Source organism: Tenrec ecaudatus, chromosome 16, assembly GCF_050624435.1.
Source record: "Tenrec ecaudatus isolate mTenEca1 chromosome 16, mTenEca1.hap1, whole genome shotgun sequence".
Classification (NCBI taxonomy): Eukaryota; Metazoa; Chordata; class Mammalia; order Afrosoricida; family Tenrecidae; genus Tenrec; species Tenrec ecaudatus.
This window is the reverse complement of record NC_134545.1, coordinates 9,025,189-9,047,560: the sequence shown is the minus strand read 5'-3', so window position 1 is coordinate 9,047,560 and position 22,372 is coordinate 9,025,189. Positions and strand designations below refer to the sequence as shown.

Sequence of the window (22,372 nt, the reverse complement as noted above, 5' to 3'; positions counted from 1 at the left end):
GGGTCTGGGAGTCCTCCAAACCCCCATCCTCTGGGTCTGGGAGTCCTCCGGCACTTTCACCCAAGGCCTCTGGGTGCCATCTTCCCCACCCAGAAAACGCCTTCTCTCCAGCCTGGGAGCCCGGAGAAAGTTCACTGAGTGACCCTCTCCGCCCCCCCGCCCCGGAGTCAGGGGCCACTCTCCTCGCTGTCTCCAAGTCCAAAGACCTCTTACAACCTTGGCTGAAGCCAGCCAGAAAGAGTCAAAGTCAGCCAGCCTGGAGGCTATGGTAGCCAATGCCCCCTCCCCCTCCCCCTCCCCATCTCTATCCCTATCTTTATCTCGCCTAGCGGTCTCAGAGCCGCTAGCCCCTCCCTCCTGACCCACATCTTTCCCCACCTCCCTCCTTAAATGCACCTGGAGTAACCCAATGACAGCCTTTGATGACAAGCCCCTGGCTGCTCACCTTGACAGGTGTCCTCTATTCACTACCATTTATTCATTCATGAGAGCAGGAACATAACCGGGACCCCTAGAACTGTACCCATCCCCCTGCCTCTTAGAACGCACCTCCCCCTCCCCCCCCCCAACTACCGAGCCTCTAAGAACCTGAGAGACACACGTTAATGGTTTCCTTGGGGACCTTCTGGGAACACTCAGCAGGTAGATCCTGCCACCCTGTGCTAATAACACTAGCAACAAACTTGCTTTTTCCTGTCCTTTCATCCTCCTACCTACTCGGCTCCCTAGTTTCCCAGCATCCCTTGGAAGCGGGGGTGGAGCGCAGCCCCCCCTCCCAGACAGGGCACGTCCCACTGTCTGTACACAAATGCTAACGTCGGGTGTGCCTTGGGAGAGACTGGGTGTGGATCAGCCAGCAGGCAGCACCTCCAGTGTTAGGGATCTGAGGATTCCTAGGTTTCAGCTTCCGGTTCCTGGCGTGTAAAATGGGGCCAAGGGGCGGAGCCCTGGGTGTGCAGGAGGATGGATGGGCTCGGGTGGTGTTGCTCTTGGGCAGAAGTCTTGGAGGGCAGGAAATGGGTACGGGTCATTTGTCCAGAGCCAGGCAAGCCTGCGTGGGAGCAGTCTCCTAAGACAGGGTCTTTCTCTGGGAGTCCTCATTCAGAATCTCAGAGGACAAATGTATCTACTTATTGTCAATACCTGGTTTGGAGCCCAGTAGCCAGGTGTGGGGTGGACTTTGTAAAATCCCTTCCTGCTGCCCTTCGGCTCAGCCGGCCGCTTCAGGTCACTTTGCTCACGGGAGGGCAACAGGTCCTTGTGGGGGTGGCCCTCGCAGGATGGTGCGGCTGTGGGTGTAGGATCCTCGTAGTAAATTGAGAGTCTCAAAGGTATTAAGGGAAAATGAGCTTTGGAGCAACTGGCCCAGACTCCAGAATTAGGGGATTAGAGGATGCGTTTCCAGCTCTCTCTCTAGTACTACACACAGAGCATCGCGCAGGGACCAGGGAATAATTTGCTATATCGTTGTTTTAAAAAAAAATCCTTTAGAAGTAAAAAAAGAAGCACAAGGCAAATGATGTTACTTACACCCAGGCACTAAGCTGCAGTGTGGCGTGTTGACTCAACCCACAGATAGTTATTTATTGGACACCCACAATGTTCGAGAGACACGTGCCGAGGATACAGCCGTGCGTGACCTCCCAGACAGTGTGGTACCATTGAGAGGTCAACGACTGTATGACAGAGAAGATAAGGAAAAAACAGGAATTCAGTGCCATCGAGTCGATGTGGACTCCTGGGGACCCTGGAGGACAGGGCAGTGGGCGGCACCCCTGTGAGTTCCATGACTGCGACTCTTCAACAGGGGTAGAAAGCCCCAGCTTTCTCCTGAGGCTGCTGGGCGGCTTTGAACGGAGACCCTTGCAGTAAGCAGCCCAGCCCAACTCATAACCACGACTCCACACTAGAAGTCCTGGCACCAGAACCATCAGAAGTCAATGGAGGAAAACGAATGCTGACATGTTGTGTGTGTGTGTGTGTCTGTGTCACAAATGTCACTGAACAACTTGTGTAGAACTTGTCCATTGGGCAACCGCCAAAAACGCTGTCAAATGCTGTTTTCAAAAGAAAGCAAGTGTGTTACTGCCTGAAGGAAAGACACAGAGATCAGTGCAATCGACGCGAGAGTCTAGAAAGAAACCCTCACACGTATGGTCAATCGATTTGCCCATAAGTTTGGGTGCCAGGACTATTGGGTGGAGAAATAATAGGCCCGCCTATCTGGGAAGCTTGCTAGCTTGTTAGAGGCAAGAGTCAAATAATTTATGGATCTATCCAACCCGTCCATTGTGGCTCATGGTGACCCGGTGGGACAGTAAGAGAACTCCTTAGACTTTCAGAAGCGGTGACTCTTTCAGAAGCAGACTCCCTCGTCTTTGTCCTGAGGAGTGAATTTGTAGTTAGCAGACTGGTGCGTAACCCACGGCGCCAGCAAAGCGCCATATTATGCGTGTGCAGAGAGGTATGCGGCTATCTCCCTGGCTGGTGCAAGTGGCTACGTGTTCGAGGACTAGCTGAACGGTTACTGTCTGGGCCCAAGCAGAGCCTGGTGGAGCCTCTTTGCAGCAGCCACAGCCTTGAGATTCTTCTGGGGGGCAGTTCTCTCAACACAGATGCTTGTCACGAGTGACCTCAACTTACAGTGACCCCATGTGACCAAGTAGACCTGCCCGAGGGTTTTTGAAACTGTCATCTGGACGGGAGCAGGTCGCCGGGGCGGTCTCCTGATGGGCGGCTGCATGGGTTCAAACCAACCTTTCAGTTAGCAGCCGAAGGCTGAACGGTGGTGCCACCAGGCCTCGCTCCTAATCACAAAAGCATTCACATTACATGCCACTTAGATGTTGGTCGATGCTGTCCACGAGGGAGAAGAGTAGGGAGTGTGAGAGGTGTGAGAGAGGGTGATAGGTAATTTGAAATCAGGTGAACTCTCATAAGAAGGATGATGTTTTAGTAAAGATTTGAAGGACACGAAATACATTAATCTACCGTATTACCCAGAACGCCCGTTTAAGCAGAATGTCTGCGTCTCCTAAGAGCAGTCATAATTGATATGCACAATTGCAACTTTGCTCCAAAGTTCCCAAACGATCGTGTGCATAAAAATCACGCAGCGGTTTTTCAGTTGATCTGGGGTGGATGAGGAGCTTTAAGAAACTGCATTTTTAATAAGCACGATGTGCGTCTGTCAGCCGACTCTGATCGCTGTGTGTTCCTTGGCTCATTCTTGAAGAAATGGTGCTCTAAAATGCCCTAAAGAATCTTCTAGAATAACAGAAACCCCAGATGAAGCCACCGTCCATGTGGTTTTAGTAGTAAGAGCATTTCCTTGTGTTCACATTCTTTGAAAAGGCAATCCCCACAAAGCATTTGATCATCCAGAGCACCTCATTCCTTGTCTATCTGAGAGGAGGGAATATTTAGTGTAACTAGATTAGCAGCTATATCTTTACAATAGTCTGCTTCACACACACACACACACACACACACACACACACACACACACACACACACATGCTTCCTGCCCCTCCCTCCTAATTTTCCCCTCCTACTTGTCTCAAGTTGCTGGACAATCAGAAGGCATTTAGCTGAAATAATGAGATCCCTTGACTGGGTCAAAAGACCCACAGGTTCGTCCTGGGACCACCATGTTTCTGATTGGGTCAGTCTGGGGACACCACTCAGCCTTGTGAGCGTCTGTTTGCTCTCAGAGCTGTTAGAAGATTTAAGTGTGGCTACATATGTGAATGGACCTTAAAAACTCTTAAGCCCCAACATAGTGCTTCTCTACCTTCCTCATGCCGCGTCCCTTTCATACAGTTCCTCATGTTGTGGTGACACCCCCCACCCCAATCATAAAATTATTTTCTTTGCTACTTCATCGCTGTCATTTTGCTACTGTTAGGAATTGGGCAACCCCTGTGAAAGAGTCGTTCAACCCCCGAAGGGGTCGAGACCCACAGGTTAAAAACCGATGCTCTAAGGAAAGATGAGAAAGCTCTGGGCTCAGTCATTCCCCAACCCAGTTAATTTGGCTCAGCTAAAATTCAGTTATCTTCAAGATTGTGTGGCACTGGCATACGGGCGATAGAACTGAGAGTTCAGAAATAAATGTTCTCAATTATGCCCAATTGACTTTCAACCCGGGGGTCAAGACAACTCAATGGGGAAGGAATCGTCTTCTCCACAAGTGAATCCAAGACACCTGGATAGCCACATGCAGAAGAATGACATTGTCCCCCTGCCTTATATCATGTAGAAAAATGAACTCAAAATGGACCAAACACCTCAAGTAAGAGTGAAATCTATGACAGTTTTAGGAGAAAATGTAGGGGTGAATCTGCATGACCCTGGGTTGGGCAATGACGACACCAAATGCACAGGCAACAAAAGGAAACGAGTTAAATTGGACATCATTAAAATGAGACATTTTTGTGCTTCAGACAAAACCCTTAAGGAAAGGAGAGGGTAACCCACTAAATGCAAGGAAAAAGTTTGCACATCACAGATCTGACTGGGGCTGGTTCCAAACATCTACGAAGAAGAACTCCTACAAGTCACGGATGAAAAGACCAACAACTCAACTAAAAATGGACAAAGGATCTGGATAGACCTTTCTCCAAAGATAACGTCCACATGGCCCATGAGCACAGGAAAAGATACTTGGGATCATTAGCCATTCGGGAAACGGAAATGAAAACTGAAAAGCCAACTGCCAACATTAAACTTCGTGGAGGAAGAGGGGGACCGTTCCCTGGGAAATCAGGAACGAGACAAAGGTACTCACGGTCACCACTTGCTGTCAATATTTTATTGGGAGCAATATGACAAGAACAAAAAAGAAAAGTATCCGGATTGGAGAAGAAGTTATCTCTGTAGATGATATCAATCCACAGTAGGAAAAGCCCAACGAATCTACAAGAAAAATTCTAGAGCTAATACAGGAATTTAGCAAAAATTACAGGGTACGAGGTCCAGAAACAGAAATTGGTCGAACTTCTGTACCCCCGCAAAGAGGCATCTCGAGAGGCAAGTAGTTCCACCTACAGCAGCATCCAAGAAAACAAAACACCTAGGGAGAAGTCTAACTATGGAGCTCGTCACCGATCAAATTGTATCCTCGAAATGTGCAGCCACTTGGCTGGGCTGTGAGTCCCTGTATTGTGTGGGCATTCTCCGTTTTGAGATTTGTTATGAATTCTACCCTCTGCCTCTGGTGAATGGGGTAGGATGAGGTGATGGGAATGAGGATTCGTCTATGCTTGTTCAATGGATGAGGCAGTATTTGAGTGGGACAGAAGCATCCCTCTCCTCACTCACCCTCTGGTCGCAGGCCTACTCCCAGGTAAGGGGAAGTTGACTTGGGGCGTGACCTGCATCACCTTTTATCTTACCAGATATGAAGAGACAGAGAAGGGAGCAGAAAGGGAGGGACCTACTGCTTCCAAGGAAGAAGACCCTGTGCTGAGAACCTCCTAGACCCAGAGGAAGATGAAGGTCAAGACACATGGAGCTCTTCAAGGAATGTTGACCCACCAACGCTAGAAGGAGACAGGACGTTCTCCTATCATACGTGAGTGAGAACACCTCCCCCTAGGACGGCTGTTCTGAGTTCCTCTGGCCTCCTAACCTGTGAGAGAATACATTTTGGTCTGTTAAAGCTACCACATACCCCTTGTGGTATTTATGTGATAGCAGTGTGAGAGAACTAAGACAGAATTTGGTCTCTAGCAAATACCTAAGAAATCTGGTATCTGGCAAATGCCTAAAAGGTGGATGTGCTTTGGGAATTGTCTTAAGCATTGCGATGAGTTGGAATCGACTTCATGGGAGTGAGTGAGTGAGTGAGTGAGTGAGTGAGTGAGTGAGTGAGTGAGTGAGTGAGTGAGTGGACAGTGAGTCTAGAAGTGCCTTGTCCAGACTGTTGGTGGAATTGTGAGCATTCAGGGCAACTCTAGCGAGCGCTTGGAATGAAATGAGAAGAGCCATGGAGAAAGCCTCTATTGTTTTAGAGACTGCACATGTGGCCTCCAGACTATCGCTAGACAGGCAGATGCTAACCGCGCTTCCAAAAGGAAACGATGGGCAGGCGATTGAGCAAGGAAGGGTGGGTAAGGCTTTCTTCTGCAGCTACAAACAACCTGTCTGAATGAGGTTCAAGTGATGGGTGGAAGTGATGAACGCGGATAGCTGACCAAGAGATTGGTAAACAAGGTCTTGGAGGGGCCCCCGTGCTTCCTGCTTGCCATTGAAAGTAAAATTCGAGAGGCAAGAGCTGGACTTAGAAATGCACTGTGCAGCGTGGCGACGAGCATTAAAGACTTGGGAAATTCAGTGAAGCAAACTACGGCATGCGTCCCAGAGTTCTTGTCAAGGATGTGGCCCCACAGCCTTTTCTTGCAGAAGTGTAAGCCTGTGACGATGGAGCTAAGCAACGACTGCAGTCGGAAATGCGTCCATTTAGGCCGAAGGGAGCAGAGAGAGGATGAGAAGAAGGGGGGAGAAGGAACACCAGGGTCTGTCTCTTGGCACTCTACAGGCAGAAAGCATGCCAAAGGAACTACATCTGTTGTCTTCCAAAAAAATTAAAAGACCAACCCTGGAGCTACCTGGAGATCCACAGAACAGTTGGAAGGAACATAGCAAGCAGAAATGCCTGTCTCAACGGCGGGGGCCACAGCCTCTGGGGTGTCCGAGCGGGGCAGCCATGGCTCCTTACACTCTGAAGTCAGAGGTCTTCATCAACGTGACGCTGGAGGGTGGCGCTGTCGTTCTCAAGAGCCAGGAGGCTGAGGTTTCTGCCCCAAAGCTAAGGGGCAGAGTCAAGCCCAAGAAGAACGAGGCCTGAGCTGAGAGTGGGGCTGTCACCCAGACTGGAAAAAAACGGGGCCACCCAAAGTCAAGCGAGCAGGCCTGCCCTGCAAGTGGGACTGCCGGGTGGGGCTAAAATCCAGGGTGCAGAGGCCTCCACCCAGAATCCAGATGGGGTGGTCAAGACGCAGGGTCTGGAGGATAAGGCCATTGACTAGCTGGTGTTAGAGAACACGGGGTGATGTTTAGGCTTTGGGTGTTAAGGTACGTTGTTCTGCTGGGCTTTTGACTTGTCTTGTACCTGTTCTCTTTCTTTCTCTCCCGTTGCCAATGGAAATAGCTACGCCGTCGCCTGTCCCACACGTGTGCTTTGGAAACACCTGTGTAACTTGTAGCCTCGATTTCACAGGTTCACCAACGAAGAGGAATTTTGCCACAAGGAGGGGATACACCAACAATCTCACTCATATTTCATTTAGATGGTCCAGAAGAGGAGAGTTTTAGACTTGGCGTGGACTCACAACTGCCGTTGGGGAGAATGTGATGGAGATGGGGTGAAATGTGCTTTGCATGCGGCAAGAACATGAATTTGGGGGAGACAAAGGGTGGGGAAGTAATAGGTTGAATTGTGTTTTAAATCTGAACCTCTGTGGCTGTGGTTATCATGCCGCTGGGGAATGGGCTGTCCCTGTTATGTTGATAGTATTATGTTATTAGGGTAGGGGGTGTTTTAAGTTTATCTCTTTTGAGATATAAAAGAGATCAAGCAAGCAAAGAAAAGAAGTGGAAATAAGGAAAGAGATTGATGGCTAGCCACAGAAAGCTCACCCAGGAGCAGAAGCTCAGAGGCAACAGAGAAACTTCCCCTAGAACAGCGGTCCTCCACCTTCCTCACGCTGCGACCCTTTAATGCAGTTCCTCATGTAGTGATGACCCCCCAACCATAACATTATTTTCATTGCTACTTCATCACTGTTATTTTGCTACCGTGATGAAACCAACGACCCCCGTGAAAAGGTCGTTTGACCCCCAAAGGGGTCACGACCCACAGGTTGAGAACCACTGCCCTGGAGCCAGCACCCTGAATTCAGACTTCTAGCTGCCTAAGCGCTGGGAGAACAAATTTCTGTCTGTTAAAGCCAAAGGTGTTTGTTAACTACCATTCATGGTATTGCTTTCTTTCTTTTGAATAAATCATTTCATTGGGGGCTCTTCCAGCTCTTATCACAATCCATGCATCCATTGTGTCAAGCACATTTGTACATTGGTTGCCATCACCATTTTCAAAACGTTTTCTTTCTACTTGAGCCCTTGGGATCGCCTCCTTTTTTTTTCCTTCCTCCCTCACCCTCCCATCCTCATGACCCCTGGATACATTATAAATTATTAATATTTTCATATCGTACACTGTCCGCTGTCTCCCTTTGTCCGTGTGACTGTTGCTCGTCCCCCTCGGGGGGGGAGGGGCGGGGGGGTTACATGTCGACCACTGGGATCGGCTCCTCATGGTGTTTCCCTTAAGCAGCCCTAGGCAACGAAGCCGAGGATGAAGGACTTAAACAATGAACATCACAAACCACTGATGAACGAAACCGAAGGAGATTTAAATAGATGGGAAGGTGACCCAGGTCCTTGTAGTAGAAGACTTAACATCGAGATGTCCCTGCTACCCAGAGCGCCTGTGGCAGTAACCAAATCTGGTGTCATAGGGATGGAGTCTGGGCTGTCAATCTGGAGATAGCCAATGAGATTTCTGTGGGCGTGGCCTTCTGAGAATTCTGGGAAATCTGGTACTTCCTCCTTGGAGGCAGAAGACACCTTTCTCTCTCTCTACTACTCCTTGGGAGACATTGCAGAAGACATGCCACGTGGACACAACCAAGACCTTGGAAGCTGGAGAAGCCACAGAGAGACCCCTGCCAGCACTAAGATGCTTACAACGCCATTGGACCCAAAGACTTTCTACCCACTGGCTCGTGATCATCCTGCATTTGGCTTCATTGCATGTGTTTCGTGAGTCTGAAGAGGACTTTATAGATTGGTATCGGACATATGGGCTAATATCAGACTTAAAGCCTTGGACTGGGTTGGGATGTTTTCTCAATGTTCAGTTCCTCTTGTATATGAAACGCTTCCTTAGACACATGTGTGTCCACGGGTTTGTTTCTCTAGTCCACCCAGACTCACACAGCGACCTACAGAGTCGTGATCCTCATCATAATTCCAACCGCCTTCTTCACAGCCACAGTAAAACCGGTCCTCGGCTTTCTATGAACTGGCAAGAGGCTCCTCCTAATTGCTAAAGCAACAATGAACGAGAAGAAGTGGGAGGATTCTTACTTCCTGGTTGGAAACCTACTCTGTGGCTACCGTCATCCAAACAGCCTGGGGCCAGTAGAACAACAGACATGTGGACCAATGGCACAGGACTGAGAGTCTGGGAACAAACCCACACATTTATCAACGAACCAAATAACCCACTGCCACCGAGACAGTCTGACTCATAGCGGCTCTGCAGGGCAGAACCGAACGGCTCCCAGGCTGTCTGAGAATCACTCTTTACAAGGGCTGCTTGTTTCATCTTTCTCCTTCGGACAGGTTGGTGGGTTTGAACTGATGACCTTGTGGTTACAGCCCAACGCAGGTACTCACAGAGCTATAGACAGCAGATTTTTCACAAGAGTGTCAAGTCCGCTCGATGGGGTAAGAAGGATATCTTCTAAAAATGATTGCTTGGGAAATTGGACTTCTACCGGCAAAACCAAAATAAAATAGGATGTGTGCTTCATACTACTGACACCAGAACCAAATTCAGAAAATTCATAAATAAATAAAAACCAAATTAAAAATGGATTAGGGATGTAAACTTAACAAACTAAGACCTAAAACCATAAATTTTCTTAGAAGAACAGCTTCGTAAAAATTACAACGTGTTTGTTCATTAAAAGACTGGAGGGAAAAAGTGAGAAGACAAGCCACCAAAGGGGAGAACGAATTTCTCCAGAATCACATATCTGACAATCGAATAACCAAAGCTATGGATGAGACCTAATGAGAAACATAAATCATCCCATAAAAAAATAGGCAAAAGGCTTTCAAATGGCCACCGGACCTATGAGAAGATGCTCAGCATCCTTGGCAACTAGGAAGCCCCAATCGGAAAGGCCTGCGGGAACGGGATGGGAAACGAGCTAAAGTTCCCCTGTGGGATCGTTTCCAAGGACTCCGCTTAACAGTTCCACGCTGCCCTGTGACCAGCGGGACTTCAGGCCTGAAATGGACTCTTCCACATCAACTTCCTCTACAACGACGTGTCTGATAACCTCAGCCACTCCAAGGTAGGACAAGTTCATGTCTGGCCAGGCTAAAGATCCTCTATTTGACAGGCCTCACTCGGGACCTCAAAGCAGGTCAAGGAGAGATGCCTGCATCAGTTGCTTCCCAGGAGGAGGTAAAGAAGCGGACTGGAAATAAAGAGTCTTGGGAAGGAAAGAGGCTTGGGAAGTACAGAGACTTTGGAGAAAAAACAAGAAGCAAATGAAAGCCCAGCCCCCCCCCCCAAAAAAAAAAAGCTCTCTGAGGTTAGTGCCTATGATCCATTCCTCCTGGAAAGTTTTCTACTATCATCAAATAAATTATTGAAAGAATACATTTTTTTAAAGAGTCCTAAATCAGAACCACAGTGAAATATTGTTTCATTCTATTAGGATGGCTAAGATGAAAACAACAACAACAAAACAGAACATAGCCTTCCTCTTTGCGCCATCTTTCCTGCCGCCATCGTGGTGCGCATGAACTTCCTGGCCGACGCTCTCAAGAGCATCAGTAATGCCGAGAAGAGAGGCAAACGCCAGGTTCTCATTAGGCCATGCTCCAAGGTCACTGTCCGGTTTCTAACAGTGATGATGAAGCACGGCGACATTGGTGAATTTGAAATCATTGATGATCACAGAGCTGGGAAAATTGTAGTGAACCTCGCGGGCAGATTAAACAAGTGCGGAGTGATCAGCCCTAGATTTGACATGCAGCTCAAAGGTCTAGAAAAGTGGCAGAACAACCTGTTCCCTTCCAGGCAGTTCGGTTTCACCGAGCTGACGACCTCCGCCGGCATCATGGACCACGAGGAAGCCAGGCAGAAACACACAGGAGGGAAAATCCTGGGCTTCTATTTCTAGGGATGTAATGCATCGAAACAAATAAAACCCCAAATGGGAAAAAAAAGCCAGAACATAATAATTGTTGGCGGGGATGTGGAAAATTGCCATTCTTATTCATTGCTGTTGTGGAAGACAGGATGGCATTTCCTCAAAGAATCACGCTAAAAATAGAATCACTCTATGGCCAGCAATTCCACTCCCAGGTATATATACCCCAAATACTCGACAGCAGAAACTCAGAAAGAAGCTTCTTTACCAATGTACATCACAGCATAGTCTAAAGGTGGAAATCACTAAATGCTCAACAATAGATGAAGAGATGTAGAAAATATATACACATGCAGACAATGGATTTCATAGATACATGTTACAATACGGAGGGAACTTGGAGATATGAAGCTGATAGAAATAAAATAATCACAAAAGGATGACTATTACAGAGCTGCACTTGTATAAAAGGCAAATGTATAGAGGCCAAAGTTTGCTAGTATTGACAAGGGGTAGGAGGGAAGAGGGATTAACAGCAATGGAAAAATTGCATTAAGAGTAGGTTTCTACAGTTTATTATTGTAACTACTGTCAATGAACTGTATAGCTATAAAAAGCTGAATTGGCAAAAGTTGTGCACTAGATGCATTTACAACAAGGACTAAGAGAGAAGAAGAGAGAGATGTTGCTGAGGATGCTTGTATAACCAAAAATCTCATGGGATTTGGTTTCTTGGTGTGGTAGTTACAGAATTTCCTGTCAACTTGAAAATATAAAAGTGTCGGAGTGGAGTCTAGCCTGTTAATCAGGTCACAGCCTGGTGGTATCTCCTTGTGGGTGGGGCATTTTTATAAGGAAGTACCTGGGAACCTCCCCTCACCCCCCTCCGTCTGCTTTTCACCTTCCTTTTGGTGAGCCACATGACCAAGACCTGCCAGATCTTTGTGATGCTTCCACCACCGTTGGATCCACAAGACTCTGCACCCACCGGCCTGTGCGCTTCCTGCATTCTGCATCATGGCATGTAGCTGTGTGAGTCTGAAGTGGGATTTATGGACTAGTATTGGACTTAGAGACTTGATCTGGGCTGGGGTGAGATGTTTTCCTGATACATAACTACTTCTTGATATCAAGCTCTGTCTTACACATATATGAGTCTCACCGGATTTGTTTCTCTAGTCAACCTGACCTAACACACTCGGCTTGGAGGTTTAAGGTCATGGACATCCCAGTTAATTAATGTAATAGTGTTTAGGGCTTCTGGTCTACCTACTCTTTAATTGAATAGTGCCTGAGGTCTTCAAAGCTTGCAAGTGGTCATCTAAGGTACAACACTCAGTCTCTACCCAGCTGGAACAAGAGAGGAAGGAGAGTTAACTACAGAAGGATAGGGAATGGGTGGCTAATCCCTCCATAATAAACTGCTTCCTTTGCCATGAGATCAGAAGTGGATGGTGCCTGGCTATCCTGATCTTGCAGGGAGGAGATGAGCCAGTCAGGGTGCAGTGTAGCAATGATGAAACATACAACTTTCCTCTAGGTCCTAAATGCTTCCTTCCCCCGCCCCCCACTATCATGATCCCAATTCTACTTTACAAATCTGGCTAGACCAGAGGATGGACACTGGTACAGATAGGAACTGGAAACACAGGGAATCCAGGACAGATGATCCCTTCAGGATCATTGCTGAGAGAGGGCGATACTGGGAGGGTGGAGGGAGGGCAGGGTGGAAAGGGGAAACTGATTACAAGGTTCTACATATAACCTCCTCCCTAGGGGACAGACAACAGAAAAATGGGTGAAGGGAGACATCGGACAGTGTAAGTTATGACAAAATAATAATAATTTATAAATTATTAAGGGTTCAGGAGGGAGAGGGGAGTGGGGAGGGAGGGGGGAAATGAGCTGATACCAAGGGCTCAAGCAGAAAGCAAATGTTTTGAGAATGATGATGGCAACAAATGTACAAATGTGCTGGACACAATGGATGGATGTATGGATTGTAATAAGAGTTGTTCGAGCCCCCAATAAAATGATTTTTTAAAAAAAGAATCCTGATCAAACAGAAGGAAATACAGGAAGGATTTTCAAATTCTCAGACTCTAGACTTTCTGGACCCTGACAGAGTAGAAGAACTCCTGAGACTATTGCCCTGAGATATCTTTGAACCCTAATCTAAAAATAGCTCAAGTTTTCCTAAACTCAAATACATTTTAGGAAAAAAAATGAGAAAATAAATCAATCAAGCAATTGGGAAAAATTAAACCTTAATCCACTATGGCACCCACTAAGATGGCTATGATTTTTTTAAAAATCAGATAATCGCAAGTGTTCGAGAAGATGTGGAAAAAGTAGAAGCGTCATACATTCGGGCGGGTCAGACAGAGCGTTTCCATAGAACCCAGCAATTCTGCTGCTAACGAATGGAAAACATGTCGAGACCAAAACTTGTACACACATGTGTTCAAAGCAGCATTATTCAGACAAGCCTCAATGCCATCGCCTGATTAACTGGATAACTAGCAGTACAGCATGTTCATACTGTGGAAGATTACGTGTGCGCAGAAAGTAATGGAGTCCTGATAAATGCTACACTATGGAGGAACTTGAAAACACTATGCTAAGTGGAAGACAGCCGTCACCAAAGCCCCCATCATACACGATTCCACCTATTTACAGAGACAGAAGTAGATCAGTGGTTGGTTATCCAGGGCTGAGAGGGAGTAATGGGGAGTGACTGACTGCTAATGGGCATGGGTTCCTTCTTGGGGGTGATGCTAATGTTGCACAATTGATTCTGGTAACGGGTGCACAATCCTGCCGGTATACAGGAAGCCATCGAACTCTATTTCAACGAGTGAGTTGTGGGGTCTCTGGATTACCTCTCCAGAAAGCTGTTAATTTTTTAAAACAGCATTGACCTGCTATGAGTCTTTCCCTCATGCCTGTGCCTAGCCATCACGATTCTTTACTCTCTCCTCTCAACGGCAGCTATTTTAAAACCTTATGATTATTGTTATCTAGAAACGATTAAGAGTCCACGATGTGCCATCCCATTGCCAGTGAGTCCAGGCTGACTCCTAGCAATCTTATTGGACTGATTTGAACTGTCTCTTTGGGTGGTGTTTGAGGACATAAACCTTTCCCGGAGCAGAGCCTCATCTTTCTCCCACTGAGTAGCTGGTGGGTTTGAACTGCTGACCAAGGTTTATCAGCCAGTGCCATCCGATCTGAAAGCAGAGAATGTCGTAAAGAGGTTGACTTGTGTTTTATTGATTCTGCAAAGGCATTTGATTGTGTGGATCATAACAAACTACGTAGAGGGATGGAATTTCAGAACACTTCACTGAGCTCACGTGGAAGCTGCACCTGGTTTCAGGAGGCAGTCATTGGAACCGAACAAGGGAATGCGAGGTGGCTTAAAATCAGGACAGGTGCGTCACTGTATTGTATCCTTTAATCAATCTGTATTCTCAGGAAATAGCCCAAGAAATGGACTAGATGAAGACACAGTCCGCATCGGGGTTTCAGGAAGGCTTATTGACCATGTGCAATATGCAGCTGACAAAACCTGATTGCAGGCGGGGTGGACTCCAGGGATGTCACTCGGACTGCGACCCCTGACCTTTTCAATGGTCTTTTCAGTCCCCTCATATGCACATGAAAGTTGGACAATGATAGGGAAAACTGCAGAAGCATTGATGCATTTGAATTAGGGTGTTGGCGAAGAATGTTGACAGAACCTGGACTGCTAGGAAAACAAATCCATCTTAAAGGACACACAGCCAGAGTGCTCCCTAGAGACCAGGACAGGGAGACAGACGGGGACTCACAGACCTCAGGCATGCTGTCAGGACAAACCAGTCCCTGGAGAAGGACATCATGCTTGGTACAGTGGGGGGAGGGGGGGAAAGACCGTTGATGAGACAGGTTGAGAGGGGCGCTGCAACAATGGGGTGAAACATAGTAGCCATTGTGAGCTGACACAGGACCAGGCAGTGTTTCATTCTCTTGTGTACAGGGTCGCTGTCAGTTGGTAGACACCTAATAACAGCAAGTACATGTACCATGCAGGGTGCGAAGTACTTTTCAAGTATTTTTTCCCCCACTTCATTCTCCCAGCAATATTGTGATGTAAGAGCTCCCACAGCTTGTTTTTATGGAGAAGAGAAAGAAGCCTAAGAGAAGTTAAACTATGTGCCCCAAGTCATATAGGTCACTGTCCTATATGTCCAAAGTCACATACGTAAACGTATATGATGTAGGATCACTCACTCGGCGCCTGGCATTGTCCTGAGCAGTGAGGACATTAATTTAGTCTTTGCCACTCTATGAAGTCGTTTCTCTTTCTTTCTTATTAATGAAGCATTTTATTGGGACCTCTTGCAGCTCTTATAACAATCCATATATCAATTGTATCAATTTGTACATAGGTTGCCATCATCGTTTTCAAAACATTTTCTTTCTGCTTGAGTCCTTGGTATCAGCTCCTCTTTTTTCTCTCCTTCCCCCACCCTCCCACTCTCGTGGACCTCTGATAAATTATACATTATTATTTTCATATCTTACACCATCTGCTGTCACCCTTTGCCCACATTTCTGTTGTTTGTCCCCCCTGGGGTGGGGTGTTTATATGTAGATCATTATATCCAGTTCCCTGTTTCTCTCCCCCCACACCTTTCTCCTACTCTCATGGTATCACTACTCCCATTACTGTTCCTGAGGGGTTTATCTGTCCTGGATTCAATGTGTTGGCAAGCTCTTACCTGTACCCCTGTACATGCTCCGGTCTAGCTGGATTTGTAAGGTAGAACTGGGGTCATGATAGTGGTGGGGAGGAAGCATTAAAGAGCTAGAGGAATGTTGTGTGGTTCGCTAGTGTTATGCTGCACCCTGGCTGTCTCGTTCATCCCTTGTGACCCTTCTGCGGGGGAGCATCCAATGGTCTACAGTTGGGTTTTGGGTCCCCACTACGACCCCCATCCTTTGCATCCGTATATTTGTTTGTTTTGAGTCTTCTGATACCTGATACTTGATCGCGTTGACACCTGTGATCACACAGGCTGGTGTGTTTCTTCTATGTGGGCTTTGCTGCTTCTCTGCTAGATGGTCACTTGCTTAACTTCAAGCCATTAAAACATCAGATGCTATGACTATTAGTAGCTGGGCACCATCAGCCTTCTGTACCATATTTGCTTATGCACCCATTTTGTAGCAAGTCACTTTCTATATTATAAGTCAGGAAACGGATCAAGAAGTTGTTGGGTTTTGGTACCATAAGTGTGTCCCACACAGAATGCAACACTGCCAGGTCCTGCACCGTCCCCACAGTGGCTCTTCTATCTGAGCCCCCTGTTACAGTCAGTCTATCTGGCGAGGGCTACCCTCTTTTTTGTTGCCCCTCTACTTTACCAAGCACGATATCCTTTTCCAGGTCTCTCCTAAAAACTTACCCAAAGGACGTGAGACAAAGTCTCACCCCTCTTGCCTCTAAGGCAGTGGTTCTCCACCTTCCTCATGCTGCGGGCAACCCTTTCATACAGTTCCTCATGGGGTGGTGACCCTCCACCCGTACAATTATTTTCATTGCTACTTCATCACTGTCATTTTGCTATTGTTATGAATCAGGGGACCCCTGTGGAAGGGTCCTTCGCCCCCCTCAAAGGGGTGGCGACCCACAGGTTGAGAACTGCTGTTCGAAGGAGCACTCCGGCCATTCTTGTTCTAAGACAGATTCGCTTGTTCTTCTGGCAGTCCATGGTTCTGGATCCAAGCAGCATTTATCTCTATCTATCTATCTATCTATCTATCTGATCATTTTGTTGGGAGCTCTTACAGATATCACACCATCCCATAGTTCAAGCACATCCAGCAGTGTTGTACAATTGCCACCACAGTCAGTTTCAAAACATTTCCTTTCTTCTTGAGTTCCTTGACGTCAGCAGCCCTTTATCCCCTCCCCCCACCCCCAGAACCCTTGGCTTTATTTGTTTACTTTTTCCACGTGCAAGACGACTTCTTTGACAACCTCACTCCTTCTCCCTTTATCACGATGTCACCTATTGATTGGTGTAGTTGTGAGGACTTTTGTTTTCTGTCCGTTGAATCATGATCCGTCCTGGAAGCTGCGATCTTGAACTTCATCCGCAAGTGCTTCCAGCCTCCCTCGCTTCCAGCACGGGCGAGGCTGTGGCACCTGCACCTTGCATGTTGTGAATCGGCCTTCCTCCGATGCCGAGGCCGCATTCTTCTTCCCATTATCCAGTTTCTCTGCTGACTTGCTCAGCATACAGATGGAATCACCCTTGTTCTCATTTTCAACCGTGCCATATCCCCTTGTGAGGTTGGCGCCGTTGCCTCTTGCTTGGGCCAGCAGGTTTCCCAGGGACACAAGGAGGTGCTCTGGAATTCCCATTCTTCTCAAGGATATCCATAGTTTGGGATCCACCCAGTCGAAAGCCTTTCAGATGGGTAGCAAGGGGCGGAGTTGAGAGTTGAACTTGGGTTTGATGCCAGAAGTCCTACCAGGAGTAGCTCCCTTGCACTACAGACCCGTTCAAGGACCACAACCATTGCCTCCCAGGCGAGTCCCACTCATGGCGACCCCATGTGTGTCAGAGGGGAGCCACAGTCCACAAGGGCGGATTCACCAGTAGTTCTTCTGAGATTCCTCCTGGTGTCCTTGAACTTCTAGCCTCTCAGTTAGCAGCCGAGCCTGTTCACTGCTTGCACCTCAAGGGATTTCAGCTCTCTTCTGGTGGGTCCTGTCTGTGAGGAGCCCTCGTGGTCCAGTGGGTTATGGCAACAGTTTGAAACCACCTGCTCTCAGAAAGAGTTACCATCAATTGATATATGTATGGATTGTGATAAGAGTTATATGAGCCCCAACAAAATGATTTATTAAAAAAAAAAAGAGTTACCATCTCAGGACCCCCAGGGGGTGGCTACGCGTCTGCACAGCCTCGAGGGCAATGGGATTGGTATTGTCTGTTATACCGAAGGGGAGCAACCGCAGGGCAGGCTTCCTGTGTCTAGCCTCTCTGTGTCCTCTTCTATCCCATCCCCTATCCTTGGGACCATGCCCCAGAAGTTGCTGACAGAGTATTTGCATAAACCCATCCTAGGCTGGAGGATGCCATGGCAAAGGAGACATAGAGTTATCCTCCATTCTTACAGGGTTTAGAATCTAAAGACAAACGTGAGCACTTTACATACATCCACCGGTATTTAACCAGACGGTTACACGTTGGGCTGCTAACTGCAAGGTCAGCAGATCAAAACCATCATCTGCTCCTTCGAGAAGATGGGCCTTTCTATTCCTATTTGAGAGTTACAGTCTGGGAAGGAGCCCTGGTGGCAGAGTGGACTGTGAGGAGCTGCTGACCCCAAGGTCAGCAGTTTGAGACCTGCAGCTTTCTATGGGAGAAAGACCAGACCTTCTATTCCAATAAAGATTTCTTTTAAAAATAAAAACTAAAGAGAGAGATAGAGATAGTTACAGTCTGGAAAACTCACAGGGGCGGTTCTACCCTGTCCTGGAAGGTCGCTGTGAGTTGGCATCAACATGATGGCAGTGAGTATGGTTTTGGTTTGTTTCGTTTAATCAAATTGTTTTAACTGCTGTAATTGATGTGTAACAGTTTAAGGCAATACAGTAGACTCTATTACTGTGCCTATTTTACAGATGAAGAAACTGAGGCTCAAGAGACCTAAAGCGACCTGCAGCTAGCCAAGAGTGTGAGGCCCGTCTAAGAGCCCACTCTGCAGTGGGCGACACGCCTGACACCCCCCACCCCCACCACTCCACTGCCCTGGCAGGGAGGGAATTAGATAAACTATTCTGCATGCCCAGCTGAGAACACCCAGTCTGTCCGGACCTGCTGACGCTCCCTGTCGGGCCCAATGGCAGCCAGGGTCGGTAGGAAGTGCGGGTGCAAAAGGGGAGACTGTGGGAGTTTCTGTGGTTTCAGCAACTGAAGGGGCCTCTCTGCTGTCAGTAACTATTTTATTTGGTCTGGTCAATTAATCATCCCCTGATTCTGGAGCCGAAAACAAAAGATGCTAGGAGCATGTCCCCTTTATTTGTTTATTTTTATTGTGTGTGTTTATTTTTGGAAAGTAAAACTGCAGACCTGGAGAACAGAAACTACGAATCTGTCCGTGGCGGCCGTGGGGGAAAAGGTGGGGGTGGGGTGGGTGCCCGGTTGTTGGCAGGGACTTCCAGTTACACTCAGGCAGGGTATAGAAATGAGGTGCTGGTGAGAGGGGAGGGTTCCAGCTCTGACCTTGCCACCTTTTCAAAGCACTCAGCCAAATAATTTTGCGGTTCACTGAACTTTGTGGGGAAAAATTTAGACAGGGAGTCAGGCGCTTGGGGTTTCATTTTATTTCAGAGATGGGTTTCAGCTTCTATTTTCTTTCTTTCGTTTTTCTATAGATTGGTAAGGGTGTGACTGAGCAGGGATAGAAAGCTGTGATCGATTAGTGATGTCTGCCATGGAAGAAGGTAGTCGGGTAGTAGAGTGTGCTATATAGTTATCTTCCTTAGAATAAATTATCTGTGTGCTGCTTTTGTATTCCCCACCACCTCCATCAGTTTGGGTCTTCCAGAGACTTTAGAAGAAGAAGGGCCAGATAAAGAGCTACTCACTCATCCCTAGAAGTCAAAGAGCCAAGAGAACTACCCAAATGACAATTTTATTAATCATGATAATGCATGATTCTATATATGGAGGAAAATTCTGGACAGATTTGCCTGGAACTAGAAACTGCATGTTAGTATTCATACATATACGGGTGTTTTCACCCTTATGAGTATAAAAAAACTTTTTTTGAACAAAAGTACTTAATGATTTGTTCAAGAACGTTTATAGCTGCTTTCTTCATAATAGCCACAACCTGTAACAACCCAACTGTCCATCAGCAGGAGAATGGATACACTATGATATATTCACAATACACAATCGGACACAAAAATGAAATAGGAACAAACTATGGAGACATGCAGTGACATGGGTCCATTCTCAAAACACTAGGTTGAGCAAAGTAGGAAAACAATTACTGTATGATTCCATTTATATTAAGTTCTAGAACAAGCAAAATTAATCTATGGAAAGAGAGGCAGAGTCCAGGATGGACAGTACTTATCTTTGCAGAAAGAGGAGTAGATATTGACTGACAAGCAGGCAAGAACGTATTTTCTGTTGTGGTTGAGTGCCTTCAAGTCAATTCCAACTCATAGTGATGCTAGGGCTGCCATTCTCAACCTGTGGGTCATGACCCCTTTGAAGGTCAAACGACCCTTACACAGGGGTCACCTACAACCATCGGAAAACACATATTTCCGAAGACTGTTACCCATGCTACACCATGCTTCAAGACAAAATTTCATTTCTTTGTCATTAGAAATAAATAGTTCACAATATATCATTCCATCTTGTTTTTGTGATGAATCACTATGCTTTCATGATGTTCAATTTGTAACAATGAAAATGCATCCTGCCTATCAGATATTTACATGTCGATTCATCACAGTTGCAAAATGACAGTGATGAGGTAGCAACGAAAATAATTTTATGGTTGGGGGGGTTCCCACCACACGAGGAATTGTATGAAAGGGTTGAGGCATAAGGAAGGTGGAGAACCACTGCCTTAGAGACAAAGTAAGACTTTTTCTTCTTACATCCTTTGGCCATGTGGTCAGGAGAGACCAGTCCCTGGAGATGGACATCATGCTTGGTAAAGTGGAGGGGCAGCCAAAAAGAGGAAGACCCTCCATGCGATGGATTGACAGCCAAAAAGAGGAAGACCCTCCATGCGATGGATTGACAGCGAGGCTGCCCCCATGGGCTCAGGCATAGACAATGGCAAGGTGGCCCAGGACTGGGTAGGGTTTTGTTCTGTTGGGCATAGGGTCACATGGGTTGGAACTAACTTGGCATCTAAAAACAACCACATTTTGCAGCTGGAGAAACTTGGGCTCAATAGCTTGCCCTGGCTCAACTCACTTGGAAGCAGCAAAGAGGCCACTGAGACACAGTTATCTCTGACAGGTTGGGCTGCGATCCACAAGATCAGAAGTTCAAAACCACCGACTGCTCTTAGGGAGAAAGATGGAGCTTTCTACTCCTGTGCATAGTTATAGTCTCAAAAAATCACCGGGGCAGGTCTACCCTGTCCTACAGAGTCCCTACGGGTTGGCAGTGAGTGTCTCTGAATTGTAGTCTGGGATCCTTACCCACCACTTCTGCCGAAGCTTGGGAATTGCTTTGCTTTGCTAACATAAACAAATGGAGAAGAAAGAGAGGGACAGAAACGAGGAAGAGTGGATTCAAGGTTACGTCTAAAAATAACAGCGCTCTGCTCCGTGGCCTTCAGATATGCTCTCTGGAGTGGGGGAGAAAAGTCTGGGGTTCTGTTGGATCTTCAAGCTCTCTTATCTGCATGCCCGTGGAAGCGGCGTCACATGGGAATGTCATTTATCAGAAGCGTCCCCATTTCAAAAGGAGAACCGCTGTCATGAGCGCCTCAGATACGGCCTTCTCCCTTTACGGACAGAGAAACGTGGTGATCCGGTCGGGGGAGAGAAGAGGTTTGCTTAAGGTCACGTAGTTCCTGAGGATTCAGTGGCTCCGTCTTTGCATCTGTACTTTGCACTGGGTGAATTCAAATACGCCTTTTCCACCACGTCAGGCACTGTCCCAAACGAAGAGAGCTTGGCTGCCAGTTCTGGAGGAGTTTACGCTCCAGTAGAGAGACAAAAGACAAATTACATAAAGTCACTTTCGAGGGCTTTAGGAGAGTTTGGGAGGCTCAAGGGAACAGAGTTGCTAGGAGGGGGAGGGAAGCTTGCCGCTAGATTTGGGCTGTCAAGGCAGAGGGGGGCAGAGGGTAATCCTCAGTGGAGAGCTAGTGGACATCCACATTGGCTGGATGGTGTGTTTCCACCTGCCCAACTAGACTGTGGTGATGTGTTGGGCTGCTAACCCCAAAGTCAGCAGTTCAAGCCATCAGGTGCTCCTTGGGAGGAAAATGGAGCTTTCTACTCCTATGAAGATATACAGACGTGGAACCTCACAGGAGCAGTACTGCTCTGTCCTGTAAGGTCGCCATCAGTCGGCACGGACTCGGTGGCTGTGAGGCGGAGTGGACTAGATGATTTACGTAAGACTCCACCATGGTGGTTGAAGGATGGAGCGTGGAGCTCATTGATCAGCAGAAGTGGGAGAAAGGTGCGTTCATTCCTTCAGTCTGTGGTTCCGAACTGCCTGCTGCCGACCAGTTCCTGTGTTAAGCGCTTGAGCTGAGACTTGAATCAAATATACACACTGTCACCCACCCGGCTCTACTTGAAATCGCAGTAACATTGGTAGCAGTAGCAGGGAGTCGCTGTGAGTCGGTCAGTGAGTTTGGTT

At 47.2% G+C, this 22,372-nt stretch overlaps 1 pseudogene; it reads left to right on the top strand.

The window, feature by feature from the left end:
* Positions 1 to 6,709: 6,709 nt before the first annotated feature.
* Positions 6,710 to 10,988, top strand: LOC142429601 (small ribosomal subunit protein uS8 pseudogene; annotated as a pseudogene).
* The last annotated feature ends 11,384 nt before the right edge of the window (positions 10,989 to 22,372 follow it).